We start from the raw sequence: 6,438 nt of genomic DNA on the forward strand, positions 1-6,438 counted from the left end.
AATCCTCTCAAGCCATGAGAATTTATTCTGAAAACATTCATAGGAAATACATGTCCCTCGTTTCTCTTTTCTCTAGGAGAATGGAAACAGAGGCCAGTTTACCAGAAGGTAGGAGGCAGCTCCATGGCTGTGTTCGCAGAGGTGTCCATCCCCAGCTCTGTTCTCCCTGCAGTATAGAGCTCCCCAGTGAGAGCCTCACAGGTCACCTTGGCCGGGGACACTATAACAAAGTGTTGGAATCAAAGTCAAGTCAACCTGAAATAGTATCATTATTTTCCTCTGAAATGACAACAGAGGTTTATAAGAGGAGAAGTTTCAAAAAACCTGGGCAGATACCTGTGGCCTACATTGGGTGCCCTGCCCACCTTCTTCTAGTTCCCTATTTCATGCCCATTGGCCTCATTTCCAGTTGGCACTCACTGCATTTCCACTGTGCATTTCCTTGCAACAGGCCAGAAGCACTAGGGGAATCAAGAGCCCTCTGAAGCAGCGCTCAAAATAGAGTTACAATAAATTGGTAAATAAATAAGCCAAATCCTTTGTCTCTGAGGTGGTGTTCTGCATAGGACTGAGCTCCAGCTGCCTCCTGAGGGAGCGGGACTCATCACTCAGCTTTGATTGGCAGTCCTCCCACTCCGTATCGCTTCCCTGCTCCCTCACCTTCACTTCTCACGTAACCTCTTTGCACTTCAGTGCTTATTCTAGGATCACGTCTGAAGAAATACAGACTGAGATCATATCGATTTCAAAAGGGCAGCAGTATGTGCCAACACACTACTGTCAAGGGACACTTTCATCTAAAACCTTTTCCTTATCACTTTCAATCTCCTTTCTCTGCTTTTTCTTCTTCTCTCCTGCCTTCAAAAAGTATTTTTGTTTTTTTCAATTATAGTGTGCATGCGATATTATTTTGTATTATTTTCAGGTATACAGGATAGTGGTTAGACAATCATATACTTTGCAAAGTGTCCCCCCTGATATTTCCAGTGCTGACCTGGCACAATACATAGTTCTTACAATATTATTGACAATATTTCCTATGTTGGATTTTATATCCCCCAAAATAATTCTGTAACTACCAATCTATACTTTTCATTCCTTTCACCCTTTTCACCCACTCCCCCAAACCCCCTCCTCTCTGGCAACCATTAATCTGTTCTCTGTATTTATAAATCTTTTTCTGTTTTGTTTGTTTATTTATATTGTAAAGTGATATGGTATTTGTCTTTCAGTGAATGAATTATTTCACTTAGAATAATTCCCTTATGTCTATTCATGCTGTTGAAAATGGTAAGATTTCTTTCTTTTTTATGGCTGAGTAATATTCTGTTATATATATATATATAATGTATACAGACAATTAAAAATTATCTTTATTGTTGAAAGTATTACAGATGCCCCTTTTCCTCCCCGTTGACCCTCTGCACCCCGTATCTCTCCCAGGCCCTCACCACACTATTGTCTGTGTCCATGAGCTATGCATATATGCATGTAAATTCCCTGGTTAATCTCTCCTCACTCCCCCTACCCCCACCTTCCCTCTGAGATTTCTCTTGTCTATTGATGAGCACTTCGGCTGCTTCTATATCTTGGCTATTGTAAATAATACTGCGAAAAACACAGGGGTGCATATATTCTTTTGAATTAGTGTTTTGGGTTTCTTTGGATATACACCCAGAAGAGGAATTGCTGGCTGTTCCATTTTTAATTTTTCAAGGAAACTCCATACAGTGTTCCACAGTGGCTGCACCAGCCTGCATTCCCACTAACAGTGCACAGGGTTCTCTTCCCCACATCCTAGCCAACACTTGCTTGTTGATTTATTGATGATAGCCATTTTGACAGGTGTGAGGTGATATCTCCTGGTGGTTTTAATTTGCATTTCTCTAACAATTAGTAATGTTGAGCCTTTTTTCATTTGTCTATTGGAAAATTGTATGTCCTCTTTGGAGAACTGTCTATTCAGGTCCTCTGCCCATTATTTGTTTTTTGGGTATTAAATTGTATGAGTTCTTTATAAAATGTGGATATTAACCCTATGAAATGTATATTAATAGTGAATATGTTCCCCCATTCAGTAGGTTGTCTTTTCATTTTGTTGATGGATTTCTTTGCTGTAAAAAACATTTTTAGTTTGATATAGTCCCATTTGTTTATTTTTTCTTTTGTTTCCCTTGCCTGAGGAGATATAGCAGAAAGAACATTGCTATGAGAATTGTCAGAACTTTCACTGCATACTTTCTTCTAGGAATTTTTTTTTTGAGAAAATAGAAAAGTTTTATTGTAGTAACAATAAGCAAACAATTGAAGTGGGAAGGGGAAGCAGTGTGGGGATGACCCACCTAGCAGTAAGTAATCAAGGTGTCGGGTGATGGAGGTGCAGTGGCAACAGTTAATTTCACAAGAAAAGGAGAGAACTAGTTATTCAGAAAAGTGGTTACCTTGAGGTTGCTCAAAAACGTTATACAGAAACATCTGAACACACTCAACATTGTTCTCTTAGCTGTTGAATCTGTCTTTTACTCTTTCTGGCATCTCACTTAGTTGAGTTCTGAGAAATCTGTTTTTCAGACAACTCTTTTTTCTTGAGTGGACAGATGATAAGGAACTATTTCAGTCCTTTGAAAGAATGTAATTCAACACATTTATGTTCATTTGGAAAGAATTCTATAAGCATTTCTAGCTATTCATTACCTAATGCAAATAATGAATTTCTTTAACCACATGGGTAAAAAGATCATTGTCATCCCAAAGGCAAAAATGTGGAGTAGAAGCCACAGGAAGAGATTATGTGTCAATCTAGAAAGACTCTAGAGAATCATTGTCTTTTGGTCTCCTGTATTCCCTTTCTCTGTCTGTAAGAAATAGTTTAGAAGATAGGGAGCAACCATACTTTCTATTTTGGAGTCTTAAAAATTGAGAATGTGTCTCATCCCTGTTAAATAAATCAAACAGATATCTACCAATTGCCAATAAGAAACTTTACTAAACACCCAGTCCTGAGAACTTGAAGACAAGAAATAGAGAACTCTGACTTTGGGGAATGAGTTATATGGGAAGGAGCACTTGAAAATATGCAGGAAACAGATTTTTAAAAAGCTTAAATACTCTAGAATAGTCTAAGGAAAAAAGGTAAAGTGATCGCTGTTATACCTGTGATTATGCCAACTATAAGAGTACCTTGCCGACTCTCAACTTCATCTCTGGCTCCCTGCAGCCTTTTTAGATGGCGAATCTCCCTTTCTGCCAATTCCCTGTCCAGTTCTGCCTTTCTCTTTTCTTGCTCCACTTTATCCTTCAGGTTTCTAATTTTTTTTTTTTGACATTTCTCTCTTATTTGCCTTTTCTCTCTCTCCAGTTCAGCTTTGTATTTTTCTTGTTTCACTTTAATCCGTTTCTGAATCTCCTCCTCAACCTTTTGGTACATCTCATCAGTGTAGAATTCTCCCTCGTTCTCCATCACCATGCGCTGGACCAGGTCCAACAGCTGTGCCCTCTGAGCCTCCTGCTCAGGTCCTGTTGCCTTATTGTTGAACTCACAGTGACGACCCCTGAAATGCTCCATCAGATCTTGAATGACTTCTGGAGCTTCCTTTAAGTAATCATGGAACTCCATGCCATCCAGGTCATCTTTCCGGGTGAATAAGAGAATCATGTATCTCCTAGCTTGGGATCCAAACATTGACAGTATCTTCTCCACTGCCTTTTGTTCTTCCTCTGTGTACCGGCCCAGCAGGACCACCAGGAGCACAACGTGAGGGCCAGGGGAGGTCAGGAGAATGCAGTTAGCAATCTCCCTTTGTGTGTCAGCATCCCGTGCCTCAGTGTCGAAAATGCCAGGTGTGTCCACGACGACAATTTCTCTCCCATTCCACATGCTACTCCCTTTCTGACAGACCTTGGTGGTGGATTTTGCTGCCATTTTGGAATGAAATGCTTCCTTTCCAAGGATGTTGTTCCCTGTGGCACTTTTCCCTGCTCCAGTCTTACCCACTAAGACAAGTCGCAGTTGTGAATCTCTGGGGTCTTGGTTTCCAAGCCCATGGCTGGTCCTGGATTCACTGAAGTTGTAAGGAGTACTGTCCAACTGAGCTGCCATCACAGTTTGAATTTCTGTGGCTGAGGTGCGGGAGAAGGTGCGGGCTTGTGGAGTCTGGGGCCATTTATGGGAGAAGTGGAGATCCAGGACCTCTTCTAGGAATTTTATGGTTATGAGTCTTACATTGAAAACTTTCATTCATTTTGAATTTATTCTTGTATATTGTATTAAGAAGGTGGACTAGTTTTATTTTTTGCATGTATCTATCCAATTTTTCCAACACCATTTATTGAATAGACTGTCTTTATCTCATTGTGTGCTGTGCCCCTTTGTCAAATATTAATTGAACATATAGGTGTGGGTTTATTTCTGGGCTCTATATTACTAGTATATTCCATTGATCTATATGACTGTTTTTATGTCAGTATTATATTGTTTTGATTACTATAGCCAAGTAGTATAGTTTGAGATCAAGTAGCATGATATCTCCAACTTTGTTCTTTTTTCTCAAGTTGCTGTGGCTATTTAGAGACTTTTGTGGTTCCATGTACATGTTTGGATGATTTGTTCTAGTTCTGTAAAAAACACGATTGATATTTTGATAGAAATTGTATTGAATCTATAGATTGTTTTCAGTAGTAGGGATATTTTAACAATGTTCATTATTCCTATCAATGAGCATGGTATAGATTTTCATTTATTTATATCTTCCTCAATTTCTCTCTTTCGTGCCTTATAATTTTCCAAGTACAAGCCTTTTACCTCCTTGGTTAAATTTAATCCCAGGTATTTTTTGATACAGCTGTAAATGGAATTTTCTTAGTTTCTCTTTCTGATAGTTCATTACTGCTATATAAAAATACAAGTGAGCCTGGCCAGTGTGCTCAGTGGTTGAGCATTGGCATATGAACTAGGAGGTCATGGTTCAATTCCTGGTCAGGGCACATGCCTGGGTTGTGGGCTCAATCCCCAGTGTGGGATGTGCAGGAGACAGCATAGAAAATAAAATAAAAATGCAACTGATTTCTGGATATTTATTTTGTATCCTGCTACTTTACTGAATTCATTTATTAGTTCTAGTAGTTTTTTGGTGAACTCTTTAGCGTTCGTTACACACAGTATCATGTCATCTTCAAATAACAGTTTTACTTCTTTTCCAATTTGGGTGTCTTTTACTTCTTCTTCTTGTCTAATTGCTGTGGCTAGGACTTTTAGTACTATGTTGAATAAGAGTGGTGAAAGCAGACGTCACCACGACGAAGTGTGATTTATCTTAGGGATGCAAAGTTGTTACAATATCCACAAAATAATAAATGAGATATGCCACACAAACAAAATGAAGGATAAAAACCACATGATCATAGATAGTCATAGAAAAAGCGTTCAACAAAATCCAGCACCAATTTTTGATAAATAAAAAAAAAAACCTCTCAGCAAAGTGGGAATGGAGGGATAACACCTAAACACAATAAAGGCCATATATGACAAACCAACAGACAATATCATACTCAATGGGCAAAAACTACAAGTATTTCCCTTAAGAACAGGCACAAGACAGGGATGTCCACTTTCACCACTTTTATTCAACATAGTACTAGAAGTCCTAGCCACAGCCGTCAGACAAGAAGAAAGAATAAAAGGCATACAAATTGGAAGGGAGGAAGTAAAATTGTGCACCAAAAAGTTGCTGGTTTGACTCCCAGTTAGAGCACATGCCTGGGTTTCAGGCTCGATGGGGGTGGGGTGGGCAGGAGGCAACCTATTGATGTTCTGCTCTCACATGGATGTTTCTCTTTCACTATCCTCCCAAATGACTGCACCCATTTCCATTTCTACTCCTACAATATTTTTCAAACAACATACTTGAGCCTTAAACATAATTACATTTGGAGGTCTTCTCATATTAAGTGTATAATTGATTGTCTGAGGTCAATACACTTAACTACATATTTAAATCTGTAAGAAGCAAAATGTACCTATGTTGAGAAAATATTTATGGGGACTATTCCTTCTTAGCCTATCTTTTTTTTTTCTTCAAAAGAATTCCTGACTCACTGAAATGGAAATATTGAAAAAGATTTAAAAAAAACACACACAAAAAAACTAGTGCTGGCAAGGATGAGAAACAACAGGGACTCATACACAAATGATGGAAGTGGGCATTGCTATCACCATTTTAGAAAACAATTTCATAGAATCTACTAAAACTAAACATCTGAGTCAACAGTTCACCATACACACACACACACACACACACACACACACACACACACAGCTTATTTCTTCAAATAGGTTTTCAATATCTTGCCCTCTCTCTTCTTCTGGTACCCCTATAATTCTGATGTTGGTACGCTTGAAGTTGTCCCAGAGGCTCCTTACACTATCTTCATATTTTTGGA

At 38.8% G+C, this 6,438-nt stretch overlaps 1 pseudogene; it reads right to left on the bottom strand.

Annotated features, from left to right (window-relative positions):
• Positions 1–2,522: 2,522 nt before the first annotated feature.
• Positions 2,523–4,125, bottom strand: LOC102759502 (annotated as a pseudogene).
• Positions 4,126–6,438: the final 2,313 nt, after the last annotated feature.

This window comes from Myotis davidii, unplaced genomic scaffold (assembly GCF_000327345.1).
Source record: "Myotis davidii unplaced genomic scaffold, ASM32734v1 scaffold802, whole genome shotgun sequence".
Lineage (NCBI taxonomy): Eukaryota > Metazoa > Chordata > Mammalia > Chiroptera > Vespertilionidae > Myotis > Myotis davidii.